The sequence below is a fragment of the Pyxicephalus adspersus genome, chromosome 2 (assembly GCF_032062135.1).
Source record: "Pyxicephalus adspersus chromosome 2, UCB_Pads_2.0, whole genome shotgun sequence".
NCBI lineage: Eukaryota > Metazoa > Chordata > Amphibia > Anura > Pyxicephalidae > Pyxicephalus > Pyxicephalus adspersus.
Genome location: NC_092859.1, coordinates 148,594,734 through 148,620,837, shown reverse-complemented (window position 1 = coordinate 148,620,837; position 26,104 = coordinate 148,594,734). Strand labels below are relative to the sequence as shown.

The 26,104-nt window shown below is 39.0% G+C and overlaps 1 long non-coding RNA gene across 2 annotated transcripts; it reads right to left on the bottom strand.

The window, feature by feature from the left end:
- Positions 1–195: 195 nt before the first annotated feature.
- Positions 196–24,019, bottom strand: LOC140322212 (uncharacterized). 2 transcript variants are annotated; one of them, XR_011919176.1, is made up of 5 exons: positions 23,866–24,019; positions 7,685–7,782; positions 5,950–6,062; positions 5,577–5,713; positions 196–478 (listed from the first exon to the last, which is right to left on the bottom strand). It is a non-coding gene; the product is annotated as an uncharacterized lncRNA (long non-coding RNA). The 2 variants fall into 2 exon arrangements; XR_011919175.1 differs by lacking the exon at positions 196–478 and having other exon boundaries at positions 5,096–5,713.
- Between the last annotated feature and the right edge of the window lie 2,085 nt (positions 24,020–26,104).

Here is a 26,104-nt window from a genome sequence, read left to right as displayed (position 1 = left end):
GTTCAACCCGCTGTTTCATTTAAAATTAATTGTGGTAATGTACAGAACCAAAATTAGAAAAAAGTTGTCTCTGTTCAATTATTTATGGACCTGTTTTTAAGCAGACATGTTCCGCTATTGTCACCATCAGGAAAACCAGCCACATCTGATATCTGCAAACAGAGATGCAAAGGGTGAAAGAGACAAAAACAAGCATTTTTTCTCTAAAGCAATTGTTTATGACGGATATTTAGCAAATTAAATGTCATTCAGTAAAGTTTACATCTACTTTAAGCAAACTTTTCATAAAGGTCAGTGACAAAGCTGAATTGTACATTCATAAAGGCAGAGAGATTCTGTACCTACTGGACGGCGTCATGTCAGAAGGTTTTCTGGTTCATTCTTGTTCTGTGTGTTTAATGGAAACTCTGTTCACAATAGAGGTGAATGACGGTTCTGCATACGCTGACAGCTCTTAACGCTCTACTTTTAGTGTTGCCTGCAAATCATAAAAAGGGAAAGTCATTACAGGTGAATATAATTACCTGTGTAGCAATACACACAGCTGAATGCAATACCCTATATCTCTGCACTAAGGCTGGGTTCACATTAGTATTTTGCCAGGTGCCTAGGAGTGCTGACTTTCAGGTGTTTGCAGGTGGCTGCAAAATCCTGGCAGAGCGGATCTTTTTTTATTTTTTTATTTTTCACTTTTTTTGTATTAAATAAAGCATGTACAAACCATGTTCACAGTGGACAAGATGTTGCAGTGTGGTTGCAATCGCTGCCTTGGGTGAGATCCTACATGTAGTAAATGAATAGGGGTGACAGTGAATAGTTCCGTGCCACTTTGTTAGGTGGCATGGGATTACCCAGGGATGTTACCACTCTGCTTTCACCTCATCTGTTTAGCAGCTTGCTGCACCCCCAGACTCCCTTTAGCCATATGTTCAATCCCAGCATTCACAGCACACTGTGCGCAGCTGAGGGGATTATGGAGTATGTCCTGCACCAATGAGGAGATTACTTTCTGGGTATAATTATCTCCTACTATTGACTGCCAGTCATATATAAGAATGTTTATGTATAATCTGTCTTTATTAGTTTTCAAACAAAAAAAGTGTCCAAACATACAAAACAAAGGAATCACAATAATAAAATTAAAAATACAAAAATGAGAATATACAATATATAGAAAATAAGAATGTGTACTTAGATGTGTCTACACATGTACAGCAAAAACTAACACATGGGGGATAAATAAATTTGCACACAGTAAGTACATTATTAGCAAGTGAAGTGGATGGAAACAAGGTAAGAGAAAATGGAAAAGAGAGAAGTCAGGAAGGAAGAATAAAAGGGCAGCATGGTGGCTCAGTGGTTAGCACTCGGGCCTTTGCAGTGCTGGATCCCAGGTTTGAATCCCAGCCAGGACATTATCTGCATGGAGTTTGCAGGTTCTCCCCATGTCTGTGTGGGTTACCTCTGGGTATTCCGGTTTCCTCCTACAGTCCAAAAACATGCAGTTGGGTTAATTGGCTTACCCCTAAAAAAAATGACCTTAGACTGTATTAATGACATATGACTATGGTAGGGATATTAGATTGTGAGCTCCTTTGAGGGACAACTAGTGACACAACTATGGACTTTGTACAGCGCTGCATAATATGATGGTGCTATACAAATACCGTATAATAATATTAATAAAAAGGTTGAGGAAAGAAGAAGAGGAAAAGAGAGAGAAAAAAAGGGTAGGAGAACAGAGAGAAAGAGCAAACATATGACCATTCAGTAGTACATCTTCAAATATATTGCATTCATAATAAGCATAGCGGTACATAGCATACATAGCGGTAGCAATATGTCCCAGGGTAATTATGATACCTTACCACATCAAGGAATGATGCCAGGGAGGATCTCCCTGTATAATGAAAGGTAACCCGCGGAACATTATTAGGTAAGGTAGGACTTCACATCCCAAGATGCCCTAAAGCAATGGTGGGCAAATTTTTTTAGTCAGGGGGCACAATCCTAAATAAAATTTGAGGGGCCAGGCCGATGGGAGAGTGGGTGGGATTATGCCATCATGACGCCATTGAACGAGACATAACCCCACCCACTCTCCCATCACAGATCTGAGCCTGCGGCGGGAGGGTGGACGGGTTGTGTGCAGGGACACAGCCTCCAATTAGGCAATGTCATCCATCTCTTTCAACCATTCCACCATATTAGGAATGTCAGGGGAGCCCCAGTGCCGTACAATGACTCGGTGTCCTGCAGTAATGAAATGGCTGTTCTGCCTCTTCAGACTAAACCCTACAGTGTGATCTCGATAACTTACAGTTGTGATGAGATGGCTATAACTGCAGTCTTAGGTGAATTGGCTGACAGTGACTCAATCCAAAGGACACCTTGTAGATCTTGAAGAAGTTTATTCCAAACTGTGCAGATCATACACCGATGAACAGATGGATAGGTCAAAAAATCATGATGTGGTAGCTAACAGTAGCATGCAACTGAGATGAGAGTGGATGACAGTATGAAGAAGAGGGGAGGAGACAAGAGACTAAGCAGAAGCTAGGGGAAGAGAGAAGGGACACACATAATGAAAGGCAAACCATGCATGTGTAACATGACAATGGCGAAGAAGCCTTTTTTTCATAGTTTTATTTGAACCTGGTAGAATGGCTAACATAGTGATTTCGGGACACAGGTCTAAGTTCACAGTTGTGATGGTATAGTATAGATGTTAAAGATCTTCTTCCAGAACGTAAATATTAGAGGACTAGAGCTCCAGATATACAACATTGATCCAACAGAATTCCCACATCTCCAACATGTAGGAGAATAAGAGGGGTCAAATATATGAATATCTTGTGGACATCCATACAACCTGTTTAAAATCCTAAAACAACGCTCCTGGTCCTTGGAAGATCTAGATAGCTGGTGAACATAACAAAATGATTTCGTAATTTGTTCCAGCTCTGAATCATGTCCCAGTTCTCTTTCCCATGACCTAATAAAATGAGGAGTACCAGGGCGAGGTTCATCTAGTAAAATAGTATAAATGCAAAATACGTTGCTCAAAAGCAGTGGGGGATCTAAGAATCACTCCAGTGGGCGTAATGGAGCGAACAAAGTTCCTCAATTGAAAGTATGCTAACCTAGCTGAACCACTTTGAGCTGGGGGTACTGGGGGTAAAGATGGAACCTGTCCATGGGTTAGTCTCTGACTCACTCCAGGGTTATCAGTACTATTCCAACCTAAAAATATGGGTGTGTGTAGGGCAGGAGGAAAATCAGGATTGTGGAATAGCGGAGTCATTGGGCCTGGTAGAGAGTAGACCCCGTTTAGTCATATCATCCCACAGAGACCATGTTTGGGTAACTGTAGGGGGCCTGTATACCGATTTGGTTCTAAATTTGGGGGTTACCCAAGGGGATGGAGGTAAAAAAACAGGATGCCATATATTTGTCAATGAGAACCCAGGCCTTATGTTCTCTATTATGGGTCCAATATACATTTCTATGTATATTAGCAGCTTTATAGTCAGGTATAGCTAAACCACCATTCGCCTTCTTTCTGGTATCTGGTGATTAATCCTAGCCTTCTGTCCTCCCTATATAAAGGAATAAATCGCCCGATCCAAACGAGGTATAAAAAAGCGTGGGGTCACCAATGTATGAAAGTAACAAAGGACCTTTGGTAATATATCCATCTTAATTACAATAATTCTCCCCATTCACGATTTTCACAAGATTTTGGTATGATCCAAGCAAATACCAGGGGATACGTACTCCTAAATATTTAATGCCAGTGAAAGGGAAAGTGATGATATTTGTGTCTCTGAGATAGAAACATTTATCATAGTTTACCTTGAAATTGCTAAGCGCCCCAAATCTTTCCATTTCATGCCTAATATTAGGAATGGATATGTGAGGTGACTTATAATGATACATCATCTGCAAAAACAAATAGTTTACAATGTTCCTCTCCCACCTCAATATCTTTATTATCAGGGTTCTATCTTATGGCAAGGTGTTCCATCACTAATACATACAACATAGGGGATAATGGTCAGCCCTGTCTGGTGCCGTTATGTATGCCAAAGGGTTCTGATAGTAAACCATTAGCTCGGACCTGTATACAAGGCTTGATTTCTAACATAACAGGACCTAGTCCTAGTTGGATCAAAGTTTCTTGAAGGAATACCCAATTAACACGATCAAATGCTTTTTCAGCATCTATTGATAGGAGACAAGTGGGTGTACTCATTTTTTGAGCCCAATTAATAAAGGAATATAAGCATCTTTAGGCTCTAGGCTCTGGTTTTGTGAAAGAGTTCACTTGCACTGCACAGACGTGATATCAGATGACATAGCCTGCTGTAAATGGGGAAAAAAAGTTTGCCAATATCACTGCACATGCGTGAGATCAGCATTTTCTTCTCATATAAGAAAAAGCCCCTGTGCATGCGCAGAAGGTGACATGAGTACTCCAGGAGGCTCTGTGCTCCCATTCTGTCTTTACTGCCATAGAGACTTCACAGTGTTATTTTTTTTTTTATTAAAAAAGTGTTTTAAACAAAAAAAAAATTACTTTAGTACAATTCTTAAAGTATATTGAGTAAAAAAAAAATTTGTAAAAATTGTCAGCAATGTCATACATTCATTTTTGCAAATGTTTCAGGCTGTTTGTTTCCCTGTGTCCTTTGCAGATCAGAAGGTCTGGTTTAGGATCAACCTCCTGGTGCACATTCATTATTCTAATGAGGAAGCTTGCAGCATTTGAATGAGTAAATGGTATTTATAAAACAGACAATCTGACATTCCTTCCAACATTCCTTGGTGGTAATCAATTACTGCCATTGAAACACATGGACATGGGAGATTCCCACTAGGGAATGTTGGAAGGAATGTCAGATTCACTGCTTTATAAATAGAGCTCTTGCAGAGTCTCAGTAAACTGAATCCACCTGTTGCAAAGGTAGCCTAAAATGTAAATTGTATCTTAGCGCAGACATCTGAGAAAATCAGTGAGTCAATCAAACAAGCAAAAAATTATGTTTAAGGTTTTTTTTAATTTTTTTAACAAAAGCATTTTATTTAAAGTTGTTGTTTAGGCAAGAGTACTTTACTTTGAGAAGTCTAAAATGAATGCAGAAAATGTATAAATGCATGATATAAGAAATTGGGGGTTCTAAAGCTAAAATCACACTTTATTATGTATGTATAGGGACTGCAAATTTGTGTTTTAAAGAATATTTTTAATTAAAATAATAAAATTTATAAAATAATAAAATTTCAGAATACAAAAGTGACCACAAGTAGTGAATGAAATGTGCAGGTGCTGCCATCTAGTGTACAATTCTATGTGTACTATTTTCATCCAGTAATGTTGCATTGATTAAGAGGTATTTGAAGCAGAACAAAAGTTCCACTTTATCTATGAGCAGGTAGGGTATTGTTGCAGAAACAAATACAGAAATGCATAATTATCAGGCGATGTTCCTTCTGCATTATTCCCTCCTACCTGCCTGATCACTCCAAGTTTCTTACAAAAAAGCTGAGCTATGCATGCACAGCTTCAAGGGTACCTGGCCATCCCAGCTTCCTCTGCCTGTTTTGGGAACAAATAAATTTCCATGTCTGCGCAGCAGATTTCTCATATCGGCCAATTAAGTTGGCCAAAGATCGTCTTCAGGAAGAGAAGAAGGAAGAAGATGGTGGCGCCCTGCAAGAGAACAGGGACAGGTGAGTATCACTGTTTTAGTTCTGCATAAAAGCAAAATTAAATGACAAACTTACTAAAATGCTAACTTAAGTAAGCAACTTACTAACTATAAAAATTGCAACCGGACAGGTCCTTTATTACATAGGGTATATGAGAAACAAATTGAACATATCTGCCTGATTTTTTATTTTATTATTATTATTATTATTATTATTTTATATTTTTTTGATACCTACCTGCAGTTTTTGCATCCACCTGTCCATGCTCTATCACAGCAATTTTTTTCTGATCCTTTTCTAGGTTCCAGATCTTCGGTCGTCATCTTCAGTCGCCAGCATGGAATGCCAAACTGTGTATACAAGATTTACAATAAAAACTGTGAACAGACTGAACATCACCTACCCCTTCTGCAATAAAAATCCTGCCTGTGCTGTAAAAAAACATTTCTAATTACACAAAAAGTATGATGGACATTGCTCGCATGTTTCATTGAAAGTGCAATAGTTTGGTTACAATCACCTTAACCAGAATGTAAAATACAGAATTCATCTGCACAGATACATGATAGCAGTACACAAGGAAGATAACAATTGCACACTCATAAGAAAAATCATTTCTCACAAATAGACCACTCTGCAGATGGCATTATTGTCTTGATTTTCAATAAACGTTTTAATACCATTCAGGAAAGAAAAGAATGATAAGAAAAGATAAGAAAAAGATAATAATTTCATTGTTGCTCTTCCTACATTAAATCAGAAACCTATGACCATTCTCATGTCTGTGACTCATTCAGTAACCTCCTCTCCACTCCTTTTCCAGGTTATCCTTATTTTTCTGGCCTTTTTAACACTTCTATAAATTCCATAGATCAATCATAAGAATGTTTGAAGATTCAGGTTTGGTCTGTTTTAACCTCCGTGTAATAATACTGATTAAACCTGATGTTATGTGTTAGGATCAAAACATGCAGCATGTAGAAGATTGACTTTAAATAAAACTATGGGGTTGATTTAGTTAGGTAATATTAGCTGCTTGCATAGCAAGGAGAATAATCAGCTTGATTAATGCAAGGAAAATACAGTTTTGTTTTTTTCATGTACATAATTGGGTGACTACATTGCAAGGGAATAATTCAACTTGGTAAGTGGACAGCCTATATTTCTTTAGTAAATCATCCCCTTTATGGTCAATACAGCATGCTATAAGTGGGTAAGTATTTGGAATTCGGCACAGTAGGTACTAGCCAAAAAAAAGGGAGAACTTTGTTGCAGTTGAACAGCTTCAACATGTATTGTATACATGAGAGAATCCCTGTTTTATATGCATGTTGCTGTAGTACCCAATGGTTAAAATATTTGATAAGCAGACAATAAATGCATAATCGTCAGATATAAAGTCAAATCTCTTGTACTTCAAACGCAGTGCATACACTAACATTGAACAGAAATACTGGAGAGCTGTATATGAGCTGAGTGTTTATTTGTACCCAAAGATATAATGACTGGGAGAAGAACTCACTGCAATATTATGCCAGATTATAGGCAAATATTTGAGTACTGTTTTAGGACCTAAATCTGACAACAATTCAAAATTTGATCATCGCTGACTTTCACCCCCTCTAATTCATCAAACAAGAACAAATTATTATTACACAGTAATTATATAGCACTGACATTTGATGCAGTGCTGTACAAAGTCCATAGTCATATCACTAACTGTCCCTCAAAGGAGCTCACAATCTAATGTCCGTACCATAGTCATATTTTAATACAGTCAATTTGGGGGGAAGCCAATTAACCTAACTGCATGTTTTTGGAATGTGGGAGGAAACCCACACACAGGGAGAACCTGCAAACTCCATGCAGATAGTGTCCTGGCAGAGATTTGAACCTGGGACCTAGCGCTGCCTTTGAGCTACGTTGCTGCCCAAATAATCAGGTCTTATATAGTGAAGTAGATTACACTCACCTGAATCCATCATCCAGGTCTTATGACTGCACCACTTTCATATCAGGAGACTGCCGCAGATATCATGGCACTCATGCCGACTGGCCCCTGTCTTTCCCCTGTAGATGACATCAACATTAGTACACTGCTTACATTCCAATCCCCATGTCCAAATAAAATCTGAGAGCTACACAGCAGCAAAGCAAGCCTCCTAACATGTATACTGCTTCTAATAGCCATGAGCAAATGCATTATGCCCCCCAAGCACCCTGAAAGGGCTGGGCACCAATCATTTGGGTTTAAAAACCATTCTGGATCCCTACCACCCTTTAAATTCCCTATTCGAAGGTTCTGGCTGAATTTAATGTACAGTGCTGTGTAATATATTGGAGCTATATAAATACTGTTTATTAATAATAATAATAATAATATTAATAATAATAATAATAATAATAATAATAATAATAATACAAAATGTAAATCACTTGTTTTATGTCTGTCACATGATCTCTAACTACTATACTGTCATTTTTACCTTTTGCTCTTGGCATAGCTCTACTAATACCTGGCATAGTTCTGGCTGTCCACCAGTGCCCCGATATGCCAAAAATGTCTGGTTAAACATTTCTAGTGACAAGTCTTGGATGCATACCGCGGTCAGTTGTCCATTAGTACTTTTATCAAGGTTGCTTGGAAAGCTCAGGGTCAGCCAGTCACCAAAATATCACAAACCTTATCCATCATTTCAGTGTTGTCATTTTATTCCAGAAAACATTAGTTAAGAGCTAAGACTTAAAAAAAGATAACCTTTTAAAGATTCCAAAAGACCACTAAGAGATTCCCTTTCTTAATGCTGAATATTGAGCTACAAAAAACATTGGAAAATGCTTTATATTTTCTTGGACATGGTGTTTTTTAAAAGAGATGTTTGAAGATTATTAATAATACTTATTATGTTCTTAGAAATATAAAAAAGCTTTATAAACTTTTTTTTTTTTTTTTACAAAATGGTAATGACTACTGAACTTTGCCAATTAAAGAAGGGATCAGATTCATAGATACTGCTTACCAGAACAATGGCTTACCATGGCTCGGTAAGATGAGAGCAGAAGCCTTGCATCATGTTGTGTTGTGTGTGATGCATGAAGGTGCCAATGGGTATGGCTGGAAAAAAATGTAGATTTAAAGCAGTGATATGGATCTTCTTTAAAAGGGTGGTAGTCTCAGTAACTAGAACTCGTGTCTTTGCAACACTTGCAATAGTACCCGGTATGAATCTCAGCCAAGACTCTGAATAGGGTTTGTACGCTCTTCCCATATTTGCATATGTTAGATTCCTCCAAGCATTCTAGTTTCCACTCACATTTCAAAAACAGGTAAATTGGCTTCATACTGTGTTATTGGCATATGCCTATGGCAAGGACATTGGATTGAGGGACAGTGAGTGATCATAGTTTGCATCTGTCTGTCATTTGCAATCCCTATTTAATGTACAGTGCAGCTCAATATGTTGCCGCTTTAATTATTGTTTATTTTTATTGTAATAATAATAGAAGTGCATATTATGCTGGTGCTATATAAAAACAAGTTAAAAGAATGATGCAGTTCCTGCACTCGCCACTGGATGTCTCCACTATATCTCCTTTTTTAGGTTACAGGTACAATGTGCACCTGCTGTTAGAAAGATTGCTATTTGTGTTATCTGGTTGAAAAAGTTGGTGTTGTGTATTTCTAATTCTTGCGGGGTCAGGAGAAGGATTCCGCTGGGGGGCGTACCGGCCAGAGTAGGGGACCATGTCTTTTATATGGAATTGCGGGCTCAGGGCGTTGGGCGGGTTCTAGTATCATGACGTCCTCTGGGGGAAATTTCTTTGAGTGACACATATGCAGGAGTGTAGTGGGGCAGGCACATTTACATAACAATGATGTGCCTGTGCGCTCGCCATTAATATAGTACTGTGCCCCCTCTTCTTTTTTTATGACTACACCCCTGATACTATATTATATATATATATATATATATATATATATATTTGGTTATTTAAGATTTATTTTGGTTAATAAATTGTGTTGGATAATAAACCGCTGCAAAGCCATTTTACCCCAAACTGGTGTGATCTCTGTATTTCAGGGGGAAAGAGGAGAGGGGTAAAGAGGGAGGAGGCTGTTGCAGAAAGGGAAATGGAGTATCTGGGCTATGCAGATGTCCATGTTGGGTGCAAGCTCAGCAGAAATTCATAGTTTAATGTAGTTTGCACAAGTTAAAAAGTCTGCTGATTTTTTTTAGGGGGAGAGGAGTCACCCACACAGCTATCTTCCATTGGCACAAGGGGATCCTAGGTAGATCTTGGAGAAGTTGGCAGGAGTGAATGGAAGCTGTGTCCTTGACTGGTAACTGTTTTTTTTTATAGTGATTAACAAAGTTTTGTTAGAGAATGTGTTGCCTTTTTTGCTTATTAGAAACATAGAAAACTTGACAGAATACATGGTGGTTAATGGGCAAATCATACATTTTGTTACAAATGAATAATAGGCAAACTATTGCCAACAAAAAGCCTTGGACAGGTTGGTACAGCCATGGGAGACGTAGCAAAAAAAAGTTTCAAACACTTTCAGTAGTTTGGAAAGGGTTCCATCATGTGACTTTGAGGGCCATGTTTGGGGATGTCCTAAAACTGTACATTGTGTAAAAAAAATGGGGTTCTCCTTTCAAGCTCAACCTTCCACGCATGTAGTCTGGGTGGCCAGGAAAGGGGAGACAGTGAGTGTGCTTCCTATTTCTTCTACCATACCAAGCCATTTGCCTTCTATCTACAAGCCATTTGCCTATCTATCTTCTATCCAATATGGAGGTAAAGGTTTGTTGAGGTGTCTTATGGTGGAATTCATCTACCCAATGAGATATATACATTAAAATTCTACCCAAATGTAAAAAAAATGGTTTGGCTTTAGATATACTTTAGGAATGTTATTAAATTATACATTTACTGACTTTCTGGGAAAACTTTATGGAAACTATTACCAGTTTTTCAGCATGCCTGAGAATCACTGCTGTTGGTCTACTACTGATTGTATACCTTGTGACAAATAACAATGAATTTACTTCACAACAATAATTACCAGGCGACAAACAAGGGGAGGAGAACCTGTTTGTGATAAATACTACTGACCCTCACTCATAACCTCATCACACGCATGACTCCAAGACTTTTCTAGAGCTGCCCTGACTCCTTGGAATGGTCTTCCTCGTCCTATTCGGCTTGCTCCTACTTTCTGCTCATTTAAAAGATTACTCAAAACCCATCTTACTCACCTACCCGTCTTCTCCTGTCTTCTAAACCCTTACTACTTACCCAACCATTCCATATCCCCCTCCCTTTGTGTGATACTTCCCCCACCTCCTAGATTGTAAGCTCTTCGGGGCAGGGTCCTCTCCTCGTTCTGTGTCACTGTATGAATCTGTCTGACATTTGCAACCCCTATTTAATGTACAGCACTGTGTAATATGTTGGCGCTATATAAATACTGATTAATAGTAATAATGATTGTGGTTACTGCATCCTACAGACCTTGTTATATTCAATGTCATAATGTCAGGTCTTCAGCAGGACTGCACATTGCATGACTTGAGTTGATCTTTGTAAAACAACCAGAGCCGACTAAAGACTCGTATTTTAATTTTTAATGATCAGTTCTATTACCTTCCAAATTTTTTTGGCTGTTTTTTTAAAATGAATTAATTGTTCACACATCTTACCGTGTGTGGCTAGAACTCTATATATATTAATATTCCTTTAGGCATTTCTTTTTGGAAGAGGTTAATGTGTAATCCAGTGTATGACTGCTTGTTCTACCTCACAGCTGCTATGTATTCCCAGGCTTACAGCCAAGGGGTTTAAGACCTCACGTGGTCATTTAGCAATCCCTTTCCCAGTAAATGCTTCAGTCCTATTCTAAATTTAGCCAGTCACCTCCAGAGCAAAGCACAGAATGTAACTGGCTTGTTTCAGGCGAAGGGACAGAGTTTTCTGTTATCAGTGTCTTTCTTGCACGCTTGTTTTTTTCGTAGCACCTAACGGCCCCTCATTTGGAGGGGGAGCCCTCTTCTGGAACCAAACTCATCTGTGCGTCCTCCCAATTGACCCTCTTATTGGGCCTGATTTATCAAAGCTCTCCAAGGCTGGAAAGGATACACTTTCATCTGTGAAGCTGGGTGATCCAGCAAACTTGGAATGGATTTGTTCAAAGGCATTGGCTATCTACTAGCAAATGTTTTTATTCCTAGATTAGTTTCATTCAAGGTTTGCTGGATCACCCAGCTTTACTGATGAAAATGTATCTTCGCCAGCCTTGAGGAGCCTAAGTAAATCAGGCACTTTGAGTCAAAAAAAGACCCCCTTTTTAAAAAAAAAAATAGGAGTGTTTACTATACTTGACTTTTTATTTAAACAAGGTATTAGATCTATATACAGGTAGTCCTTGGGTTATGGACATTCATCATACAGACGATTCCTAGAATGGTCATCCCTGCTCCCTTGTGTGCAGGACAAAGACTTGAGATATGTCACATATCTTACAGTACGCCCCCCTTCTCACACACACACACACACAGCTGTGTTAAGTTATAAATTCTGCTCCTTATCAATATTATATTAGAATTTTAATTCCCCAAAATATGGCTTCATTTTATTTTCTACCACGTTTTTACCATATATTTATCACATATTGAATAGGTATTTACCAGTGAACGGCTACAATTTTCCTCGGTTAATCATTGCATTGTATTGAAGGTATTTTTATTTGGTTATGGGTTATTATTACACTATTATTTAAGCAAATATCTGCTACTAGGTACAGCAGTATGATTCAGATAACTGGTAAAGATGAAATATTTTAAAGGCCTCCTATGTATGGGGCTTTTATTTATAAAGTATTGGAGATCACAGCATGTGTATTGCTCATGAAGAATACTTTGTTGGTAAGCCATGCAGCTACTGAAGACGAAGAAGACTGATCGGCATGTTAAGCCAGCGTCTATTTTAGGGTATCTATTTTTAGGCTAAGTAATGACAGTGTGTGCTGCATAAATTAAAAGGCTTCTTTTGTAGCTGTACAGCAGATGCATTGTGTCCAGTCTATTTCATTTTCCTGGTTGAACAAGTATTTATTCTGTGCAACTTTTACTTTGATTTAAGATAAGATAAGGAATGGCTTTTCCATACATCAGCTAGTAATAAGGATTATGTCACTAGGAGTTTGTGTCAGTGCTACAGTCTCATAGATTGTAAGCTCCTCGGGCAGAGTCCTCTTCTCCTCCTCTGTCGCTGTTTGTATCTGTCATTTGCTACCCCTATTTAATGTACAGCACTGCGTAATTTGTTGGCGCTATTTAAATCCTGTTTATTATTATTAATATTAATAATAACCATAGTAGACAGGTGCCAGTGATCCTGACAGGTTTATCCATGCAGCATATCAGTGGGGCATTAAAAAAAAAGCAATAATGACCGGCTGAATGGGCTAATTCGCTCATTTTTTATTTCATACCATTGTGGCTGCAAAGCAAATAGTTAGAATGGCTGAATGCACCGGGCAGCTGCACATATTCACCTTTCCTGTACTTCTCTTGTATTCTATTTGGTCACCAGTATACATAGTAGTTCTGGAAAGCATGTGACTGAATTTCCATTCTTGCACAGCATGGATGCAAAGACATTTTTAGACTGAATGGGGCCCTGGGAAAATATAGGGAGAACCAAATGCACAGCATTCCAGCTCCCTGTATCTCTGCTATTTTGTCAATTGGGGCCCTGGAGAAGGTGGGGGCCCTGGACTATTGTCCTGTTTGCCCTACCTTAAAACCAGCCCTGCATGAGTGCTTGCTAATTTAGTAGATCAGGCATCCTACATTATTTAATGGGAGTAGGGAGATTTGGATCTTACACAAATTACCTTATCATTGTTTCTGTTGGATGAACAGAATGGCGGGAGAGAAAATGGAAACCTAATATGTGAAGTTGGGGATGAAGGTTTACACACTTACATGGGCAAAGCACATGTTCATTTTAAAATAGCAGAGTAAATGTATCATTTATATTCACCCACTACCAAACTCCAGTCAAGCAGCTGAATACACAATTGAAATACATATATGGAAGATGTATACCCGACAAAGGATTTTATTACTGTTCCAAGAAATGGGATTCACACAGCCCTGCCACTCAGCACAACCAGATTGGTGACCTGCATTCACTTTAGTTCACCACCCAGCCTTAACCATGCAATTGGACAGTGATGGAGTAGCAGTAGAGTCCTTCTTTTGTGCTCAATATTTCCTTGCCATAACATGTGCATATGTTGAATGGTTCCCTGTGGAAATCTAGAGGCAAATTCCTAATCATAGATTGTAAGCTCTTCTGGGCAGGGTTCTCTCCTCCTCCTGTGTCACTCTCTGTATCTGTTTGTCATTTGCAACTCCTATTTAATGCACGCGCTGCGTAATATGTTGGCGCTATATAAATCGTGTTTACTAATAATAATAATAGTGCTGCTGCAAAAGGTATTAAAAGAGGCTATTGTCAACATAATCTTAGGTACTTTTTCACAAAACACCTAATTACTGTTTTCAAAAACACAAAACTGAACTGTGTAATGATATGTTATGCAAGACAGGCTATAGACAATACAATGTAACCGGCTGTGTAGCCATTGTCTGACCATCCTTAGGCATTTACATCTTTTGGTGAGGTCCACTTGCCTTAGGTTATGTACACACATTCAATAATTATCGTTGGAAAGGATCTTTCATGATCCTTTCCAAGGATGTGCGCTGTACACACGCCAGATACCTAGCCTTAACCATGCATTTGTGATTGGATTGTGAGGAAAGACCAGGGAGGTGCACTGACGATACCTCACCTTGTCACCTGAGTTTGCCGAGAATTGATAATGCCAGCATAGGAAGGTGAAAATTGTGCATGAGAGCCCAGGACGCTCCTGAGCCCACAGGGGCCACCACCTCCATTTCTCACCGTGTTGTGTCTGTGGAGTTTGAAAGATGACTCTGCCCTCCTTTTTTCCTCCCTGTATTTCATATGCTGAGATGGAAGACCAGAGAGGCATGATGTGTAGTAATGGAGCCATTTTGTGCTTGAGGCTGTGAAAGAGTTTGGGCAGCTGAGCCTTGGTGAGACTGATAATGTAGGGGTATAGGGGCAGGGCAGAGGGAAGTTTTGCACAGGGGCCCAACATTGGCTACACCACTGGTGCTAATATACTTGTGCTATATGTGGCTGGACGTACAGATCGATTCTTGTATACTCATCAAGTAAACTTTAGAGTACTACCAAGTGCTACAAAATCTTGGAAGGTTGGGTTCCAAGGTGAGGAGAAGAGAATGTATGCAGATTCTGCCAGAGCTACTGTTCTTGCGAAAGAACAATCTAATGCTAATATAATTACTAAAATAATCAGTTCATGTTATCTGCAGGAGAAATATATGTCAGCTGCACCCATAGGCATGACATGTTTGATGGTTGGTAACTCATTAACTGTGTAATGCAAGACTATCCTAAAATTTAAACCTTTAGGTCCTGCCTAAAGCTACGTACACACTTCCAATTATTATCGTCGGAAAACGAACGACGAACGTTCCTGCACGATATATATGAACGATCATATAGCACCGATACTGCACATAGAGGTAACGACACGATCGTTCGTAGATATTGTACACACAATAGATACGATCGTTTAAGCGATAGAGGAACTATGTGCACGACAGGAAAGTGAACGGACGTTCGTTCATCACGCATGCTCTGAACATGGACGATCAACGAACAACCGTACACACGAACGATGTTCAACGATCGTCGTCCAATCCGATCCGCCGGTCCGGTCGTTCGTTTCCAGCGACTTTCCTCGTTCGTCGGCGTCGTTGGTTACTTTTTTACGAACGATTTTTTGCCCAATCGATCGTTCGTCGTTCGATTGGAACGATAAAAATTGGAAGTGTGTACGCACCTTAAGGGCTTGTGTTTACAGTTTAGCAATTTTGTTAATTTTACTAAACGCACATGTGTTTGCATCTCAATGCATCAAGACAGCTGTTTTTTTTTTTTTTTTAAGAAGTTGCCTAATACCTTGTAACATTCTGCGTGTTGTTACATGGAAACTCTGCAGTGTGTTTCTACAGTGCATTCAGAATGCCATTAACAATGAATGGCAATGCAGTATACCCATGCATGTGCTGTGCATTGCAATTGCACACATGTTTCTGCACTGACATGCATGTGTTAACACATTACATTAGTGTAAAAGAGCCTCAAAAGCAGAGACCACAAAAAGCATATTGTTTTAACCTTTGTTTTTCTGAACACTTACTCTGTGCACCTATTAGTTTCACTTTATTACTGGGGACAGAGTTCCCTAAATTCAAGGGTGAGTTTCGGCAGCTGTCATTCTTCTGTCCAATAAGGCCCATTTCAAACTTGCAGTCAACTGCAGTGTCATCCAGCTGCATGGGAGCAGTTACATAGTTACATAGTAAGTCAGTTTGAAAAAAGACATAAGTCCATCAAGTGCAACCACTAGGAAAAAAAACATATCCCAGATATAAAACACTATGGACATAGTTGGTCCAAAGGAAGGCAAAAAAAAAAAACCTGGTACAATTTGCTCCAACAGGGGAAAAAAAATTCCTCCCTGATTCCATGAGGCAATCGGATGTTCTCTGGATCAACGGTCTCATTTTTTTAATACATAAGATGTATGTGTTCCGATTAAAGGGAAAATAGTTTTGGTCAATTCTGTTTCATTTCCTGTGTTTATAAGCTTATAAGCAATTGTATATTTTTGTTATTACCTAAATAGAATAGCTTGCAGAACATGCTGGGTTTTCTGATAAAAAAGTAAGTACCCCCACCTCACATTCCTTCTTCATCTAACTAATCTATACATTCCAAATGAGCTAAAAAGAGTGTGAAAGTTTGTCCTTCTGACTTTCAGATATTTGTATGTTGTGAACATACCTGATTAGCAGGATATCAACTTACACAGGGAGAACTGCAAAAAAAAAAAGAAATTATAAAAAGCTGTCCTATTCATTCCCTGAGGGCGAATTCTCTAAACACTCCACCTGCTATCTATCACACAATAAATAAAGAGAACGTTAGCAATGAACAGCTGGTAAATATGAACTAGGAAAATCCCCATTCTGCTATAAAATTGCCTTTAGACTGGGATAATGATATATGACTATGGTAGGGACATTAGATTGTGAGCTCCTTTGAGGGACAGCTAGTGACATGACTTTGTACAGCGGTGCATAATATGTCAGTGGTATATAAATACTGTGTAATAAAAATAATAATATTGTACCCCAAGGTAGACTCTTGACGAGGGTAGCTCGGACTTTCTAGCCCATCCTTCACCACCACCATCAGAACCTCCGCTTCCCCCCGACCCCCACCTGCTTACCAGCCACCCCACCACCATTAAATACCCAGACACCAATCTTGGATTTAAATTGGCTGGCAAGCAGCTGTTTAATTAAACAGCATTAAATAAATGAACCAATCAAGTAATTAACAAATATCCAATAATAAATAAATGACAAATAAATAAATACATTTACACTTTTGATATGCAAGCATACATTACCATAAAATAACACTCCATTATTGTTATTATTACCTAACCGGGATTATATAACGCAAACATATTACATTGAATATAACCTATTTAACCAACAACCTAATTCCTCCCTTTTATTAATACCTAACCATAAAAACAATATCTATAATGTTATCAAACTCCATACTCCCGGTTATACACTCAAACAACCAGGCTGCAGGTCTCAGAAGGCAAAATCCGCACCCAACAGGACTTTAATTCTTCCAACATCTCCACCTTGGCCCCCAATGCCCAGCACCACCTCAGGAGTCATAATCATCCGTTTACCATAAAGGGGGAGACCCCACCAAAGAGGATCCCCCCCTGCCAAATTCCACCACTTTACCAATGGATCCTTGCCTTCCAAGACCCCAACTGCTAAAATTACCCACACTTTCAAAATATAATTATAACTTTAAAAGAGGTGGGTGGGGGGAAACTTTTTCTTCCAAAGGAGGGCCTCTCACTTCCGTCCAGCCCCTTTTAACTCATCCTATTCCTAATCCCCTCCTACCACACGCTCCACACTAGCACAGCCCCCTTTAGCCTTACTACATTTTTTAACCCTTAACATCCCTGGGCTAGGCCTCACACCCCGTCATGTAGGCCCTGTGCCTACATTCTTACTGCTACGGGCCTCTCTTATTATAATATAAAGCAAATGTTGCCTGAAGTCAGCTGAGCCCATATAAAGGAAATCAGTATTTATACTTTATGTAATGGAATTTTACTAGAATCCTTTCTTTGTACTCGGGTATGATATCCGTTGTTTTGATAACTAGCAGGTTGTAAAAAGAGACAAACTGACACTGCTTTGTTGTGCTCTGTGATTAGCACCAGTTTCCAAAACAAAAACCCTGAATGTCAACTTGCTAACCAGGGGTGAATTCTGAATGAACAATCTAAACTGAAGTTGTGTCCTATGAGCCAATGTATATAATAAAACTTTCCCAGGGACAAAGTTTTTACTCTGGGATTTGCCAGAAGGTTAGGGAGATTATTCCGAGTCAGTGGTTGTTAATATTTAACATGTATAGGGCATTCTGTCTAGTCCAACAACCCCAATCCATACTCATTATAGATTGTGTACAATGTTAGTTCTTAGTGTCCCGGAGTTTGTTGAACCTGTTGCCAAACTTTGTCAGTGAAACCATTCACCCAAATGTCATGGTGGGTCTTTTGTTTGTAAACATAGTGGAAACCATTTTTAAGGCACGTGTTGTAATGTGTGGATCAAAGGCATAATTGCAAGTCAATTCCACCCCCCAACAACAATTTTTTCAGGTGCGGTCCCCACCTCTCCAGAACAAAAAAAGAAAATACTTAGGCTTTGTACACAAGTCAAATGTTGCACGACTGTGTACAGTAATCCCCTGCAATCACCTATTAAATAGTTTTCAATGGAGAATAGCTTATTAGGGTGCCACTCACTCGTCCTACCCCTGACGACTACACAGAAGAGAATGAATGGTGCTGTCGCCAAAGGTCCTTTTCAGCAACAGTTATCTGACATGTGTACGTAGCCTGAGAAAAGGAGCAGTGATTGTGGATATTTTAGCAACTTGTGGGTCCCCAACCCCAGGCCTTGTTCCATGCCAACGCTGGCATTTGGGGTGGGCAAATTTAGTAATTAGCCAGGGCCCCAACATTTCTAATGAGCTTCTTTTTTTGCTTCCCACAGCATAACCTGTACTATTTTATTCTTGTACAGGGTCCAAACTTATCTAAAATTGGTGCTGTTTTATGCAACCCTGCAGCAATAGCTATGTACCATCAGGTACAAGCTAATATACATATATATATATATATATATATATATATATATCTCCCCACCTGTTACCTCTCTCAAACCCTCAAACCCCAGGCAACTTATATCCCATGCTATGCTTCATCCCATGCTTCTTTCTGCTGTACCATCCTGATGCCTCTCTTCTCTCTCCTAGATTATAGGTTTGCTTTCCCACGCCTGTCAGTTGAAGCTAATAAAACTTTTTAATAATCATGCCTGTTGATACAGTGGGCCTGATTTAATAAAGGTTCTCAAGGCTGGGGAGGACACACTTTCATTAGTAAAGCTGGGAGATCTAGCAAACCTGGAAAGGATTTCCTAAAAGTCATTAGCTATTTGTTAGCAAATGTTTTCAATCGTGGACCAGATCCATTACATGTTTGCTGGATCACCCAGATTCACTGTTTAAAGTGTATCTTCTCCAGCCTTAGGGAGCTTTATTATATCAGACCCTTTGGTGGAATACTGTCTCCTTTGGACAAGCGATCTTGTGCCCAATGCAAACACAATGGCCGGGTGGTCCCTAGGTGGTCTTTACTACAAAAATGAGAAACACTGAGCAGGCCTGAAACGGATTGGCTGGCAGTGCATTAAGATTAGTCCTCCAAGCTGCTTCACACAGATCAGTGGCCATTTTGCCTATTTTTTTGTAATATAAGAAAGGTATTCAAGAAGCATATAATTCTTTCTTGCTCTGTGCAGTAAGAAAAAGTAAGAAGTTTGTGTATGTTAGTTCAAACCCTGCCCAGGACTGCTATGATTGATATGGCTAAAAGGGCATTGGCTTATGCCAATGTTTAACTTTTATTTTCCACATGAATGGCCCCACAACTGGTATTTAGAACTCCAAAAGTTTCAGATACAAAATGATTCCTAAATTGTCACAATGCTTCTCCACAAAGCACAGTGATTAGACAACTTCATTGCTTCCAACCATCCCTAAATTCTAAAAATGCCTTTTCTTTCTCCTCTGTTGTCCCTCTTTTTGGTCCACAGCATACAAAATATACACACTATAAAATGTGATTTTTAAGTGGTCTATCCAACATCCTAATTTTTGCATACCTTACAAAGCTGCTTACCTAGGGGAGTTTAAAAAACTTATTTACTGTGCATCAATTATTTGTGATCTGCATAGCTGGGGATGTGGCAGGAGGAGTCTTTTTTTGCTTATATACTTTGTACTAAAAAGCATCCTCTCATAAATGTGGAAGGTGTGCATGGTGGTATCTTTAAACATCTCATAAGGGAAGAATGAAGAATATAATACCATGTGAATGCATCAGAAGGTCCAAGGGCCTGTAAGTTCAGGAAAGGGCCAAAGGCCTAAATTGCAGCTCAGGAAAGAAAATTGGTACCTACAGCAGGTATAAGGTCTCTGAATAGGCCTGATTTTTTCAAACTATTTAAAGCTGGAGAGAATACACTTTCATCAATTGCATAGCAAATAGCAAATTACTTTAAATAAAACAATTCAAAGTTTGCTGGATCACCCAGCTTCACTGATGAAAGTGTATCCTCTCCAGCCTTGGAGAGTTTTATTAAATCAGGCCCAATGTCTGAAAGCCATCGGCCTGACCCTGTGCATCGCAAGAGTAGAAGGCATGAGTCTAAATTGCCAAGCAGGGCCGGATTGGTTCAGCTTTCGTTGCTATATTTAACATCATTAGAATATAAAAAAAACTCTATTCATCAAAATGCACTGCCCTGTTACACATAACTGCCCGCTTCCCTTCCTTCAACCCTAATTTCTCTGAAATAGGGAGGTGCAGGAAACTGAAAATGTGGGTGTAATTTGGGGACACTAACAATCCTAAAATTTCTTCACTATGACATCATTAGAACATAAAAAGCTCTATCCATCAAAACACGCTGCCCTGTTATACATACCTGCCGCTTCCCTTCCTTGAACCCCAATAGCTTGCCTACACATACCTGGCCCATTTACCTTCTTTTATCCACATTTTTTTCAGGAACGGGGAGATGTAGGGACCTGAAGATGTAGTAGTAAGAACATATAGCTATCTGTCACATGAATTGCTTTTCTTTAGAAGCATCAATTGCAGAGTTATGGGGTTCAAAAAAGTTAGTAGCTACCTATAACTGAAAGAATGCATTATATTGTTTTATTTGTCATGAATATCTGACAGGCCAGCACTTTATGATAGCTTTAGTTTTGTATCTTTTATGCTGCTGAGGAGAGGGGGAAGGCAAGCTTCTGGCCTAGGGGAGAAAAAAGTATAAATCCGGCCCTGTTACCAAGTGGGTGATGAACACAGAAAATCAATTTTCTTCATGTTTCCAAGTGATCCCTGGAGCATCTCCATTAGGAAGTTCCCTGCAGACTTAAGTTACCTGTTTCTGTCCCTTGACTTTACCCCAAATGATAAACTGTTGTTTATCATTACCAGACAGATCCAAATCTGTCTTAGAAGCTTAACTAGTGATACATGAAGCAAAGTATTTGTTGCACAGCACAGAGGTCAGGAAGCAGCCATATTTGTGGGATTCCATATGTGAGCTCATCTCTTGAATCATACTGCACGGACTTACTTAAAAGAGAATTAACTTGTTAACTTTAGCACTACTGCAATGATTTTTTTGGATACTGCTCTGTTTACTGAGTAATTTGATGTTTTGCCTAGAATTGCTCTTTTATGTTTCCTCCTGTTGGCAAATGTTATGGCATGAAGCTTATTTGGCAAGGTAAAAATTAAGAATTTGGCCCCTGAATATCGTGTGGCGCGATGAGTATTATAAACAACACTTTCAGTTAACATAATTAGTAGTTTTATAAACGCAACAATAAATAGAAAAGCCGCTTACATTTTTTCTCATTTTAAAGAGAACTTATTTTTTTGTCCATTCAGGTGTAAAACCCCTTAATCAGATTGTTTGCCGTCTGTGTCCTGCTGGGAAGATTTCTTGAAGACACAAGAAGAATTAAAGCGGAAGCTGAATCCTTTTATATTTTCCTTTCATTTCCCCCCTAATCATTATGCAATGGAAAATGTTAAATATTAATATTATTATTATTATTATTATTATTATTAATAATAATAATAATAATAATAATATTAATAATAAACAGTAGTTATATAGCACCAACATATTACACAGCTCTGTACAATAAATAGGGGTTGCAAATTACAGACAGATACAGACAGTGACACAAGGAGGAGATGATCCTGTCCAGGAGAGCACGTCTTTTTGTTATAATTATATCCTTATTTTGTCTCACTGGGGTCATCATTAGGTGCAACGGTTTCATGGTTCCAGAAGCTTCCACAGCAGCTAATTGCTAAGTAATAAGTGGCAGGTTACATGGGATATAATCATGGGACAGGATGCTGCAATCCATCTTAACTACCTATTAAAATATAAAGGTAAAAAGAAAACCCATTAGGCCTGGCCTGATTTATTAAAGCTCTCCAAGACTGGAGGAGATACACTTTCGTCAGTGAAACTGAGTGATCCAGAAAATCTGAAATGGATCTGGTCCAGGATTGAAAATAGCAAATTACTTTTAAGAAATCCATTCCAGGTTTGCTGGATCACCCAGGTTCACTGATGAATGTGCATCTCCTCCAGTTTTAGAGAGCTTTAATAAATCAGGGACATTATATGACAAATAAGAAGGCTTCCATTTCCAACTTTTTTTGTGAAAATGATACTTGCCAGCCTGTCTAGCTTCAATACTTTCGAGTCTCAAAGCTGGAACGAGCATGATGTATATGACTGAAAGACAATTTTCACAACTGCTCATCCCTAAAATAGCTTCAGGTCAATGAACAATTGATGCCATGTTGCTGCCTACTCGGTTCTCTTAATGTCCAGATAATACCCATTGTTCCTGGAACACAGTACTGGTTCATGGAATGATTTTGTCTTGCGTTAATTTTCATGTTTTACAAAAAATAATACTATAAAAACTGACAGTGTGTTCTTAATTAAAAACAGAGACCACATAATTGTCTAATCATATTACAATTTTGGCAGCAGGAAGCTCAAATGAACTATTTTTATTTTGACCTCAATTTTTCCAAAAGAGATAATAGAAAATCCTTGTAGTATATTTGTACCCACTCACTTAATCATTCTACACAAAAATACTCCCATAGCCGCTCTCTCCGCTCCTCCAATGACCTACTACTGACTTTCTCACTCATAACCCCATCACACACACGAACACAAGACTTCTCTAGAGCTGCCCCAACTCTCTGGAATGGTCTTCCTCGTCCTATTCGGCTTGCTCCTACTTTCTGCTCATTTATAAGAGCTGTCTGTAGCTGTCTGTCATTTGCAACCACAGACAGGAGCGAGCCACGGACTACCAAATGTTTCTTGTGGACCACAGTTTGGCAACTGCTGCATTAAATGACATAAAATTACATTTCTGGACTAAACCAATACAACATTATGCTTTACTTATGACAATGGAGAGCATTTCCATTTTTAAAATGTTCTGCCGATACAGGTTCATGCGGTAGCATTAATCGCAGTCTTGCTTCCATAATTGCAGCTGAAGATCTAAGCCCTACTTACGATTTGAATCTTCTTTATAAGAAAACCTAAATCCCTGCAAACACCCTAAAATATGGATGACTTTTATTTAGGGCACAATTAGGCATTTTCTTACAAGTCAGTGTTAATAAACTGTTCTTGTATTGTAGTTCAACCATCCTATTTACTCATTTGATTGCCTTTCTTTGAAGTACATCGCAGAGGTTAGCACTCTCACCTTTGAAGCACTGGGTCCCAGGTTCTAATCTTAGCCAAGACACGATTTGAATGGAGTTTGCGAGTTCTCCCTTTGTTTGCATGGATTTCCTCCATGTACTGCGGTTTCCTCCCACATTCCAAAAACATGCAATTAAGTGAATCCGCTTCCGTCCAAAATTGACCTTAAACTGTAATAAAGACATATGACTATGGTAGGGACATTAGATTGTGAGCTCCTTTGAGGGACAGCTAGTAACATGACTATGGACTTCGTACAGCGCTGCGTAATATGTTGGCGCTATAAAAATACTGTATAATAATAATATGAACTCTAGTGGAGCTCAAGGATCTCTTTGCCATTTGACAAGGAAAGGCTATATTGGACCTACTTTGGCTGCTTTCTAAATGTCCCTTAAGAGGACACCCTGCATTGAAAGATACAAAGTGCAGCACAAAGCAGTTCAAACACGGCGCCTGAGCTGTCATGTACACGTCTCAATGAAAGTCAGTGGGATTTTAATGGTCTGTGTTTAAGTTGTATTTTACATTAACATCAAGTTCAGAAAAACAAAGCTTATTGACACTAAAGTAGGTCACACGCATCCAAAGTATCAGCACCTTTCATTTCCAAGCAGAATGTCATCTATTTGCATTTTTAGTCTGATATTTACCTACAATCTAAACTTTGAACCGTTATGTGCAATCATTAAAACAAAGCTAGCATGTGACACATACAAGGAACTGAGAGAATGAATTCATGTGCCTGCAGTGGGTAGGGGAAATCTTCCTAAAAAAAAGGCGTTTATTTAATTGGCTGCACAGATATCGGGAATATTGGCTTTAGCCAGCTTAGATCAATGGGCTTAATTTATTAAATCTCTACAAGGCTGGGGAGGATAGACTTTCATCAGTGAAGCTGGGTGATCCAGCAATTTTGGAATGGATTTCTTCAAAGTCATTTGCTATTTGCTAGTAAATGTTTTGAATCCTGAACCGGATTCATTACAGGTTTTCTGGATCACCCAACTTTACTAATGAAAGTGTATTCTCTCCAGCCTTGGAAGCTTTAATAAATCAGGCCCAATATGTCTGACATGTCTGGGTTGTCCTAGTTCCTTGCTCCAAAAAATATAGGCAGGGCCAATGAACTGAAAACATTTACATGGATTTTTAGAAATTAAAAAAAAAATGACTCATTCGGTTTTTACATTAGGTATTAGGTACAATGGGTTAGGTATGAGGCACAACATGTACTAAAGGGCTGTGGTTATCATATTGCTTCTTATTTCAAGTATCATCTGTGTTCCCAGTGTAAAACCACCAGTAGACCTCAGCTGGAGCTCAAGAACCAACTTATGTCTTCAGAAAACAAAATAGACTGGCCAGAAAAAACAACCAGGGTTTGTTTAATATTTTAGGAGTATTGCCAGTACTTCTGCCAGGTTCAGAAACCCTGTACACATTTCAGATTTCAAACCACATGCATGATTGGAGTCCAGAGGAACCACTATTATATCCTCAAGGAATATAATAGTTAATGGATGAAAAAAACCCAACTTGGCCAATCACTTGAGTCCCAAAGGATGCTCTACAAGGGGCTTTGGGGTGGATATAAAAAAAATCCTAAAATCCATAAGCTGATCTTATGGACTCCCTCCTATATGACTATTTGGTCCGATTTATCTCTTCTTTATTACAACCTACTGCTCAGGTGGTGGCGTGCAAATATAATGGAATGCTGAGGGGAGGCCAAGATTCTATGGGTCTATTGATAAACATTACACGATGAACCAACAAATGCTCTTAACTTACCCCCTTATTAGCTTGGCATGTTCTCCTTCTCTGTTCTCCACTGCCACTCTCTTCTGCTGCTGGGGTGAAGAGATACGCATGTGACTCCCACCATTTATTCACATATGACAATACTGATAATAAGCCCTGCACTGTCAAATTGGGGGCAGGCAGTCAGTTCTTAGCCATGTGTAAGCTCCAAATCAAAAATTTGCCAAGTTTTTATTGCAGAAAGGGGTAGACAATGGTTCTTCTGCAATAAACATGCTTATTTGCCTGATCACCGTCTTGTTTTGCATGCACAGCTCAACACAGGAGGCAGGGATACCAGGAGTTATGTTATTCTGGTCAATCAAGATGGCCAAATATCAAAATTAGGAGAAGAGGAACAAATATGGTGGCACCGGTGACGTGAAGGGGACAGGTGAGCGTATTTGAAAAATTGCAATTAGACGGGTAAGGTTATT